Source organism: Hemicordylus capensis, chromosome 10, assembly GCF_027244095.1.
Source record: "Hemicordylus capensis ecotype Gifberg chromosome 10, rHemCap1.1.pri, whole genome shotgun sequence".
In the NCBI taxonomy this organism is placed as follows: Eukaryota; Metazoa; Chordata; class Lepidosauria; order Squamata; family Cordylidae; genus Hemicordylus; species Hemicordylus capensis.
In genome coordinates, this window is record NC_069666.1 from 10,174,444 (window position 1) to 10,186,448 (window position 12,005).

Sequence of the window (12,005 nt, forward strand, 5' to 3'; positions counted from 1 at the left end):
TTGGAACTGCCAAGTCTGCCAGACGGACACATTCCTAATCGGTTCCCCTAACTGTGCCACGGCGGAGGGTGTGGAGACGCGAGCGAGAATGTAGGTCAGGAGATGATCGCATGACGCAGTTCCAAGCCCCCAGCCGCACAGAGGTGAAAAGCCTGCAGGGATAGGCTCAACCGGCGTCTGCAGTGTTGGAGTCACTCACGGTGGCAGCCCACACAATCGACCTTAGGGTAGGAGAAGCCTCCTACCTTAAGTCGGGAGCTGTGCGCGCTCCCGGTTTTCGATCGTGTGTCTGTTAAAGACAAGGTGGGAGGCGAGGAGCTTGATCGTGAGCTAAGCCCTGTGGTGTTTTTGGTTAATCCGTTCCTTGATCCGGGCCAGCTTTTGAATGATGCTTCAGTTACTTGTATTCTAGTCCTGGGTTAGAGGCGGGGCTAAGAAAAACAGCCAGCAGCAAGAGCACAGAAAAACAGTCTGCACTGGCCTCTCTGTATGTACAGCCTATCTATTTCATTAAACCATTGCTATTCCTGATTCCACTCCCCTGCCTTGTCCTTGTATACCACAACTCTCCCCTCCGGATTCTACAAGCCCCAGCTGCGTAGGACTAGCATACCCTGCCCAGATTCCACCCCCAGCTTCGGAATGAGGTAGGAAGAAAAACCACCTTACTCAAATGTCCTTCCAAACACAAGTGTCCCAAATGCATAGAATCTGCCGACGTTTCCAATTATCGTATGACGCTGATCCTCTGGGGAGCACAGGGGTTCCGGAACCGTGTGCACTCTGTCACAAAGTTTGGCAAGGGACACATTGAGCGATCTCTTCATTACCCAACATCTTAGGTGCTCGTTCAGGTTGCGGAAATGCCAACCATTTCCAGCATGCATCTGCACCGTCAGAGCATAGTCTGCAAGAGGGCTATGAACCAGGAGGAAGAGAAATAAAGAGATGGTTGCGGGGGGGCATACATATGACGAATATTTATATACCGCTTCTTACGACGAATATTTATATACCGCTTCTCAACAAAAAGCTCCCACGGCGGTTTACACAGAAATAAAATGAAATAAATGAAATGGCTCCCTGTGCCCAAAGGGCTCACAATCAAAAAAAGAAATGTAAGATGACACCAGCCACAGCCACTGGAGGGATGGTGTGCTGGGGGTGGAGAGGGCCAGTTGCTCTCCTCCTGCTAAATAAAGAGAATCAACACTTTTAAAAAGGTACCTCTTTGCTCAGTTAGCAGAGAGGTAGTGATGGTAACATCTCGACCCACAATGACCTCCCTTTATGCTGGTTGAAGCCTGATTAACATCAGGTTCTGGAGAGGTGTCCCACCAGACATTTCGGCTGGGCATCCACACCAGCCCATTTGGTTTAGTGATTATTTTTGTTTCCCTCCACACTGGCCTAGCAGCTTGCTACATCTGCTATATAATAAAGTTGTGGTTTATTTTAAGTGCCACGGGGGGCGGGGGAGAGGGAGGGAGGGAGGGAGAGAGACTCGCTAGCATTTCTGAAGTAGTGGCACCAGCAAGGCAAATTCAATCCATGCCTTGTGCATGGAGTGAACTCTGCCACCATGAATGGCAGAGAAGGAGCTTGCCAACTGAACACCAGCTGAGGCTGCCTGGTCTTTCAGGCCTAGATTGATGTACTTAAGCAAGGGTATACTTGGGAGCCAACAAGAGATCTCTCTCTGCAAAGTGGAACAAGTGCTGTGTTCCCCTGGAGGAGGAGAAGCGGTAATCCACCTCTCTCAACGGACAAGCACTTTTGTCAGGACAGTTACAGGGGACCCGTGCAATAACGCAAACCTGCCTCGTTAGACACCAGGTGCATTCACACAACCGAAAGCTGGATAGGAGGAACATCTTGCCAGGATACCAGATCCACGCATGTTCTCGAGAACCAGTTGTGTGCCCATGAAAATCGAGGTGGTGGTAGGGAGACGTGATGCTGTGCTAGCCGCAACCAACCGACATAGTTTACCCTGCATGGTATCGAGGGTGGAGGAAATCACATCCCGCACGCTCTTGCCCAGACTGCAGCTAGTACCCCATCACTTCCCCCATCCTCCTACCTTGAATTTTGCCGACACATGACTGGTTCTTGGGAGCACACACACTTCTTGGATCCTGGCTGGACGCTTCACACAGGCTCAAAAAACTTCTCATTTTATTATTTATTTACTTATTTCTATTTTTACATTCATATCCCGCTTTTCCTCCGAGGAGCTCAGAGCGGTGTACATGGTTATGTTTATCCTCACAACAACCCTGTGAGGTAGGTTAGGCTGAGAGATACATGACTGGCCCAGAGTCACCCAGTGAGTTTCATGGTTGAATGGGGATTCGAACTCGGGTCTTCCCAGTCCTAGTCCAGCACTCTAACCACTACGCTATGCCATCAACCTTGATGGGAGTTGCCACAGGCCTTGCAATGAAGAGCATGGTGCTAGTGCAAGGGCAAAGAACGAAGTGCTCCTGAGTGAGCACAGAAGTGCTGCTCCTTCCCTCTAATCCCATCCATGCCCCAAACTCCCCCCATTCCCCCCCCCCCCGCTTGCATTGATGGTATCCTCCTGGCATGAGGGTTTCCACTGGCACCAGAGCCTCCTGCTGGACAACCAGGTCATTGCATGCAACCATATCATGGTCTCTTTTGCTTTCGGATGCTGGTGGTCTTGGGCTATAAAGAAGAAAGTGTGTTGACCGAAAATTTTGCTGCCACATCATTTCCCTCGGCTGGTGGATTTCACCACAACCCAGTCACACCCAACAAGTGTAGCTTGAAGATGGGATCATGCTGTAAACACGTGTGGGTCGTTAACAGGATCCCCCACCCTTCACCCCGCCTGCCTTGCGTCCCCACAAACACAGTGAAACAAATCGGTCACCATCCAGGCCTGAGTAACAGGTAGCTCTTCCAAATGTGCATTGCCTCAAGGAAGAGGAGGAAAAAGCACCATGTTGCTAAGTCAAGCTGTGAAGAGGAATTGCATTACGCATGCAAAATCCCAAGCGCCCTGGCTCGGATCTCCAGCCTTTGATCTCCAGTAACACAGGAAGTGTAAACTAGGATCAGGTTGACGCCATCGGTCTTAACCACACATCAAAGCCATGACAGCAGCCTCCACCTTCCCAGATAAATCCACATGGGCCCTGGGTTCGCATTAAGATGGTGGTTGGCTGTGTCTTTTTATGATGCCTATCCATCAGTATTTGCCACCACATCAATAATGGGGGTTCTTCCCTTCCCATGAGACAGGAGAGCAGCAGCCCTACTTCCAATCAGAGTGACAGTGTAGACTACTTGCCCATTTTGGAGTGGAGGCAGAGGTGCACCTAGGTAATTTTGGAACCTGGACCTAAAGGCCTTTAACATAGGAACATAGGAAGCTGCCATATACTGAGTCAGACCATTGGTCCGTCTAGCTCAGTATTGTCTTCACAGACTGGCAGTGGCTGCTCCAAGGTTGCAGGCAGGAATCTCTCTCAGCCCAAACAACTACTTTGTATATAATTGTGCTTTGGCAATGTACTGTATGCTTTGGTAGTTTGTTGGTTCAATAAAAAAATCATGTCCTATTAAAAAAAACCCACAACTTGTCCTATCCTGGAGAAGCCAAGGAGGGAACTTGAAACCTTCTGCTCTTCCCAGAGCGGTTCCATTCCCTGAGGGGAATATCTTAAGGCACTCACACATCAAGTCCCCCATTCATATGCAACCAGGGCAGACCCTGCTTAGCTAAGGGGACAAGTCATGCTTGCTACCACAAGACCAGCTCTCCTCTCCTTTGAAGGGCCCCTCCCCTTTGCAAATTAAGCATCATCACGCTCAGCCAGGGGACAATACCACCTGGGACAGATTAAAGAGGATTTGGGGGGCTCCCCAGAAGTCCAGGGGTAAGAGCGCCTCTAAGAGGGGAGGGAGGAGAGGGAGGACCCTCCTCCTCTGCTCCTGATTGGCTGACTATGGGGTTGAAGCTCAGTGTGCCCCTCCCCTGAGCTTGACAGACAGGCTTCAGAACATTAGCATTGAGTACCCCCATTGAAATTAAAGGGACAAGTAAACTTGTCCCATTAATTTAGAGAAGACTGCTTATGAGTAACAGTGTGGATGTGAGCCAGTGACTGAACTCGAGTAGCCGGTCTCCTGGATGGTGACACTTGGGAGCAGGTCCCCAAGGTCCAGGGGTTAGAGTGCCTTTGGTTGGGAGCCCCACTCTACGACAAGCTGTGATTCCCTCCCTTAAATTTTTTTTTAAACCTTCTTAAAAACCATTGCTAAACCTGCCATCTTCAATACATCCCAGACTCAGTCCTTCAAAGCAAAGGCACTAGATAACTCTAAACGGTCAGTCTCTGAATTAGGTACGGCTCTCATGAGTTTTCCTTTCTTGGTTCCCTCCTTCCATGCTAAAGGGCCCTGCAGAGATGCATTGCGTGAGCCAGAGGAAGGAGCCACCTCGTGAATCTTGCACCGTACCCAGCCGCTTGGATGTGGCTTAATTATAGAGAGAAGAGTGTGGAAATCCCATGTGTGCGCCTGCCTGAATTTCTTGCAAAATGCTGATATTAAGCAGATCGAGTCTTTGGAATCACACCCAGGCCTGACAGCCATTAAAGAGCAGGAAGGAATTCTGTCATCGCTCCCCACCTCATTGAATGTGGGGGTTTTATTTTTAAAACAGCCTCCACACTGCTTATTATCTCCAAACCCAGAGGGGGGTGGGAGATGAGATTTGGAGAGAAGGAAATTCCAATAATGAAAAGCCAAATTCTATTACGTGAGGTCATTCCGAAGACAAAGCAAAAAGTGAATTTTTTTTTAAAAAAAAACAGTTTTATTTAGGTTTTTCCATATTCTAACGAACAGTCACAATAAAAAAGTGAGGTAAGAAACAAAAACAGGAACAAAGGAAGTGTGGAGGGAAGTTGGAGGGGTTAAGGCAATTATTGATCCTAAATAAATAGAGTAAATTATGCAAATAAATATGAAAATTCCAAATCTTAGTATGAGAATCTTCATTCACCTTGTGATGGTAAGCTGAGAGTACCAATGTAGCAAGATAGGAAAGAGCTTTTAACATAGGAAGCTGCCATATACTGGGTCAGACCCTCAGTCCATCTAGCTTAGTATCGTCTACACCAGGGATTCTCAGCGTTGGGTCTCCAGCTGTTATTGGACTTCAACTCCCATAATCCCCAGCCTTAGTGGCCTTTAGTTGGGGATTATGGGAGCTGAAGTCCAATCACATCTGGGGACCCAACGTTGAGAATCCCTGGTCAACACAGACTGGCAGCGCCTTCTCCAGTGCTGCTGGCAGGAGTCTCTCTCAGCCTGATCTTGGAGATGCTGCCAGGGAGGGAACTTGGAACCTCAGATGCTCTTCCCAGAGCGACCCCATCCCCTAAGAGGAATATCTTACAGTACTCATGTGTGGTCTCCCATTCATATGAAACCAGGGTGGACCCTGCTTAGCAAAGGGGACACAGGAACATAGGAAGCTGCCATATACTGAGTCAGACCACTGGTCCATCTAGCTCAGTATTGTCTACACAGACTGGCAGCGGCTTCTCCAGTGCTGCTGGCAGGAGTCTCTCTCAGCCCTATCTTGGAGATGCCGCCAGGGAGGGAACTTGGAACCTCAGATGCTCTTCCCAGAGCATCCCCTCATGGGAATGTCTTACAGTGCTCACATGTAGTCTCCCATCCAAATGCAAACTAGGGTGGACCCTGCTTAGCAAAGGGGACAATTCACTACCACAAGACCAGCTCTCCTCCCTTAAAAACTGGAAGGTAGATGACAACAGCTATTAGGAACATAGGAAGCTGCTGCATACTGAATCAGAGCATTGGTCCATCTAGCTCAGTATTGGCTACTCTGACTGGCAGCGGCTCACCAAGGTTCCCAGCTAGTCTTTCCCAGCCTGATCTCGAGATGCTCAGGATTGAACCTGGGATGGGATGCTCAGCATGCGGAGCAGGTGCTCCATCACTGAGCTACAGCCCCAGCCCAATCCACCTTTGTCAAGTGAAATGAAAATTAAAGGAAACCAAACCAAACACTTCTGGAAAACCTGGATCCCTGACTTTTAAACCACAAGCCCTAGAGGAACTGGAGCCCCCGGTGAAAAGTAATTATCTGGGCACTCCGTAGAGTGCAGAAAAGTACTTGTCATCTTCCCAGCACTGAGCTCCCCAGAGCTCAGAACACGATGCTATCTCGGGGACTGTCTGTAAATTATGTCACACTTTCCAAGGACTCCACCCATCCCCATTCAACACATTTCTCAATGTTTTGACCCATTCTTCCTTTGTCCAAACCTATTTCTAATGTTATCAGTGCTCAAATTTACAGGGGAGGGGGCAGTCAAGAGTCTGGCTGCCCCACAGATCACAGAGCCAGAGGGGAACTATCCCTATACATTTCTTTTACAAATAAGGTTTATATAACCATGTTACTTGCACTTAGGACTGATGGAGAACAGAGAACCTCCCCCCCCCCGCCCTGCTTTTCGGCTGGCTATGAGCCTGTTTCCCCACCCTCTGTAACAGCCCCCTTAACTACATTTTAGAAAACCATGGCAGGCATATGACATGACTATACTGAGAAGGAAATGGGGATGGGTTGTGACTTAGAGAAAGGCTGAAGTTAATTCTCATCAGCTGTAGAGATGGGAGCCAACTGCAAATGGTAATGAAAACCTCACAATGGCCTAGTGCAGATATTGCATTCCTGAACTCCTAATCTTGGTTAGGACACCAGAAGGTGCTGCAGAGTCTCGTGCTCTCATCCTCTCCTTTCCCCTGCACCGTTTCCCCCTTCCTTCCATGGCTTGCTTTAAGAATGGTTTAGAACTACATCTGCATAAACACGGAATGGGTGACCTTCTTTGCACACCCACTTGAGGGTTTGCACACCCACTTGAAGTCCGGATTTCAAACTCTGGTGAAAAGCAAAGTGTTGATTACAGATGGTCACAAGTGTCACCTCCTACAGATTTTGGTCTTTGGGTGCCATTAGTTTCCATTTATTTTCTCTGTGCTCATTTATATTACCCTAAATTATGAAGTACATATGTACCTATTACCAACCAAGATTTCATGCTTCCACAGTAGGCTTTAATCCTTGCAAGTTATGCCACCCGAAAACTGTTAGTCCAGGGGTTTGCAACCTGTGGCACTCCAGAGGTTGCTGAACTACAACTCCCATCACCCCAGCTATAATCTATTGAAGATTGGTGATGGGAGTTGAAATTCAGCAACATCTGGAGTAGCACAGGTTACAAACCCCTATGTTAGTCTTTGAGATGCCACAACAAGTCTTCAAAACTGCATGTCAAACTTTTGCTGTCATGATCTCCACCCTGAGCATCAGTGTGGCATCCAACCCTGAGGAGGGAGGAGCAGTCGGGCTAAAAGATCCAGTACAAGTCCCGGTCCAGGCCCTGACACCAGACTAGATCTTGAGCTTGCAACTGGAAAGCCCCAGACCCAGAAATCCAGGATCCAGCACTCACTGAGTCTGAGCCCTCCAATGAACTGCCCTCTTCCATGCCAACTACCTCGCACTCCTCTAAGCCTGCAGAACAGTGCTACCAATGGTCTGGGAGAGACATGATGAAGCAGTGCTAGAGTAGGGCTCCTCCTTTTAATCTCTCTCATCTCTAGGAAGAGGTGCAGATCTTGGGAGGGGCAGTCTGAACCTGGAGGTATTTAAAACCTCATTTGGCTTTGGAACAACTTTCTCATTGGGAGCTCTCCATGGTGCTGAAACCCTGTCCTGCCCTCTATCTTGATAATGAGACAGGATGTTTACTTGGTGAAAGGTCTCAATCAGAGTAATTTCCTGAACATTCCTGACTTTTCCAAACAGCAGGTTCATTCATATTATCTTCATCAGGGTCAGAGGAGCTCTCAACCAGGAGAGATAGGAGAGCCGGGAGTGCTCCTAATCAGCAATCATGTGGACATACAAATACAAATTTATATACTACTTTTCAACAAAAGTTACCAAAGTGGTTCCCGAGACATCAAAGATCAAAGTAGGAGGAGGCAGAGTGATCATGTGGGAGGTGGAAGCTGGGCCAGATGGGCACATCCTACCTAGATTCTGTCTCCAGCCTTTTATGGAGGGAGGATGAAAAACCATCCTACCCAGCTCCCACCTCCTACACAATGGCCACATTCGCATGTAACAGAAAACCGGAGTTGAAGGAACCAGAGGCTGACAAACCTGTACGTGTGAATGCATGAAACCCCGGTCCTGTCTGAAAAGTAACCCAAAGTTTCCCTTGCCAAACTCCAGTTTGTAACTTCAGGTTGTAGTGAGTTTCATTGCTCGTATCTGAGGTTTCCAGCTGCCTGCTGTACGTCCAAATGTGGAACTTCAGGCTGGGCTGGCTGAAGCTGGAGTTGAGGGAGGAAGCTCCTCCCTCTCTCTGTGATTGGCTATTGAGGCTGTCCTTCATGCCAGAAGGAAGCCTGCACAGCCAGTTCCCCCTCTTTTCTGTAGTCTCCTGTCCATTTTGTCTGAATGTGGACAGGTAAGCACACAGGGGAGAACAGAACCACAGGTCCATTGGACCCTTGGTTCCATGTCTCATGTGAATGAAGTTAATCACTCTCCCCTTCTCCTACCTTGCTTTTTGAATCCACACAACCACAGGTTGGGAGCAAAGCTGGATCTCCTGCCCTGGCTGGGCACTCTTCCGACCCAGATGAGGATCATGTGTTTGGGTCTAAAATCTCTTTTTTGGAAAGGTGGAGAGTTTCTTTCCATCTATCCATGATGCCCCCAATACCGGCATTCTTACAAGGGAGTCAACAAATGCCTTTGCTAGGAATAGCATTTCTATCAATGTAGCAGCCCAGTCTGTGGGGAACTAATTTACCGAAACTGGTTAAGTGCTACACAAACATAATCTAGAGAGATTAATTGGCTGTTAAAGTTTGATTGCTTTGCAGTCCCTTGGTGGTACTTGGCAAATGAAAAGAAAAGTGATCTTTTGTCATTACAGAAACAGCTAAAAAAGGACAGCGCAAGCAGAGATTTCTTAAAATAAAATAAAAAGCTTTGTCCATGGAGAGCCTTCCCAGACACAGAGATGGCCTTTCCTGTTGATTGCGTCCATTTATATTCTGTCTTTTAAAGCAAAATCTTCACAAGGTAGCTTCCAGGATTAAAAATGGCAAACAGTAAGAACACCTGGACACACAGAGCACAGCATCACCGTAACATTAGCCAGCAGAGACTGGAGATTGTCATTCAGCCATTGTGGCTAGGGATGATGGGAGTTGTAGTCCAACAACATTTGAGGAGCCCAGGTTTGAGAATGGCTGGAATAACAGGTGCCATGTAGCAAGGTTGAAAAGGGGGGATGGAACAAACAGGGCCCACTTCACAGCCACCAGTGTTCACCCTAACAGGGATTCCCAGATGTTGCAGACTACAGTTCTCATAATGTGCAGCGAAAGGCCATTGCAGCTGGGATGCTGGGAGCTGTAGTCAACAACATCTGGGAATACCTCTTACAGGGAATACTGATTGCCATCCTAACCCCCAACAAAGATCTCCACCTCCAGAGGTTTGCTGCTGAAGAACTGTAAGGATATGATGGAAAACAAAACATTCTCACTATGCCCTTTCTCTCTCTCTTATGCAATCATTATCATTCTCTCTCTCTCTCTCTCTCTCTCTCTCTCTCTCTCTCTCTCTCTCTCACACACACACACACACACACACACACCCCACATGTACATGTTCACACACACACACACACACACACACACACACACACACACACACACATCTATATATATATATATAGAGAGAGAGAGAGAGAGAGAGAGAGAGAGAGAGAGAGTGTATCTAAAGGACAGGACCTTTGAGTGAGCTGTCCAGGAGAGAAGGAGAACACAAAAATCACTAGAAGGCTGCACCCAATTTACCTGGATTCTATGAAACCCCTTTGCCAGAAGGCTGAAGCTGACCTTCTCATTATCAAGAGAGTGGCCTTTTCTGAGTAAATCCTATCCCTATTCAGCGCCCCTCTAAACCAGAAATAGCTGCTGTTAAAGGTGCAGAGGTGAGATCCGTCCAACTGTAACATAAGCCTTTGAGATCAGAAATAAGACAGAGAAAATGAGGGTGCTTTTTCAGCGAAGGAACAGCTTTTGCCATTTCCATTAAATGTTTGTATTTAATTCCACTTTAAAAAAAATAAGGTGAAAGATGGACAAATGAGAACTTGCCTGAGAACATGAACCAGCTGCTGTGTACCATGTTACACAAATAGAATTGCAGTGGGTTTCCCCAGCAGTACAACGGGCTTGTTCCCGCAATCCTCATCTGGGTAGAAGCGGGGCCCTAGCCAGGCTGGGAGAATCGGGAGTGCTCCTGTTACCCAACAGGTAAACCCAAACACCAAAGGAGAAGGAGGAGAGAGTGAGCGTGTGGGAGGCGGGAGCTGGGTAAGACAGCTTTTTGTCCACCCTCAGTAAAAGGCTGGGGAGAGAAACTGGGTTGGAGGCACCCAGAGGTGCACCTAGGTAATTCTGGCGCCTGGACCTTTGGAGGCCCCTCCCTCGCTGCAAGTTAAGCATCACCCCCTACCTACACACACACACACACACACACCCCATGTCACACACAGTATTTTTAACACGTGGGTTCTTGAGGGCATAAACAGCAAGTGAACTCACAAGAATGTAAGAATAGAAAACAGGTACATGTTTGCACTTGGTAGGGTTGCAATGAAGGCCTTGGAAAGGATATTTAGCGGGTGTGTGTGTGTGAGAGCTGAGCAGCAGGCTCAGACTGGCCCACAGGGCAACAGGGCCTATGCCCGGTGTGCCCCATCCATGGTGTGCCCTGCCGCATTCGGCAGCAATAAATACTCCCACCCTTAAGTACTCATTCTGCTCAAAACCCTGCACCCTCCCCACATACATTCCACTGCCCTCTCAGTGCCCCCAGCCTGGCCCTGCCGGGCAGTGCCATCATGACGCTCTATTACAACTGTGCAGGCACGCTGGAGCTCCTCACAGTTCTCAGGGGTCACTGGGCCGGATGGTCAGGCCCAGCGGCCACTCCTACTTTACCCGCTACCACCACAGGGGGAGGCCAGGGAGGCCTGCTTGGCTCACTCCCACCCCCCAGTGGCTAGAATTATTGAGGGGGAAATGGCAGTTCAGCCTCACGGCCATGGCAGGAAAACCCGTGGGGGGTGGGGGGCTCGCAGCGGGTGCGGTCCGGGCACCAAAATTACCTAGGTGTGCCACTGGAATGAATGACCACCCTGTGTAGATGACCAGAGTATGACTAGCCTTCGCTGGTTTGAGGAGACCAAGGGCAAGAGTTCCCAGTCTATTGGGCGGGGGGGAAGCTCTAACACTTCAGAGAAGATAGGATGCTGCTGTTAATCTGGAAATCCAGTCAGACTATTTATTTGGGGAAATGAATGCTGAGCCAGGGAATTCATAGTCAGGAAAGGGAGTGCAGCTTACGAGACTAGCTGTTTGTTGAGGGTTGAGATGCAATGAGCCAAGATGCTTTGTATTTTCGGGTGCAGAATTTCCAGGCCTTTCAGGGGCAGCAGGGTGCAATATTACATTCTCACACCACTGTGCAGTACTTCAGGGGTACAGTACTAGAGGGAGAGAAATAATAACTGGCAGTGCTCTATTCTGGTACTGTTTATGTGCCCCTTAAGAATTGGTGCCCTAAGCAACTGCCCAGATCTGCGTAATAGACAGACCAGCCCTCACAGGCTGTACTAGAAGCTATATAAATAAACTACTATTTTCTATAGAAGTTTTTCTCTTGGACTTATATTTGTCATTACAACATCCTCATGAGCCTGAACTCAAGATGGGGTATAATTTCTGGACTGGAGGCTTGCACACAACAGTATCCTGATGTAGCTTAGAGCTGATCTAAATACTGGGGTGTATGAGGTCTTCTATCAGAAGCAATCCACAATGACACCTCTTGT

At 48.3% G+C, this 12,005-nt stretch overlaps 1 protein-coding gene and 1 long non-coding RNA gene across 3 annotated transcripts in view; one reads left to right on the plus strand and one right to left on the minus strand.

The window, feature by feature from the left end:
• The window catches only part of LOC128334679 (uncharacterized), a 173,595-nt gene that overhangs the window by 96,033 nt on the left and 65,557 nt on the right, over window positions 1-12,005 (minus strand). The gene's annotated exons all lie outside the window — the stretch shown is intronic.
• The window catches only part of LOC128334678 (uncharacterized), a 51,865-nt gene that overhangs the window by 8,228 nt on the left and 31,632 nt on the right, over window positions 1-12,005 (plus strand). Inside the window, exon 3 of one of the 2 annotated variants that reach the window (XR_008311356.1) lies at window positions 4,428-5,027. The exons of the other annotated variant lie outside the window; for it this stretch is intronic. The gene's annotated coding sequence lies outside the window, so the exon portion shown is untranslated. Of the gene's footprint in view, window positions 1-4,427; window positions 5,028-12,005 lie in introns of those variants that run through there. 2 annotated transcript variants of the gene reach the window in all.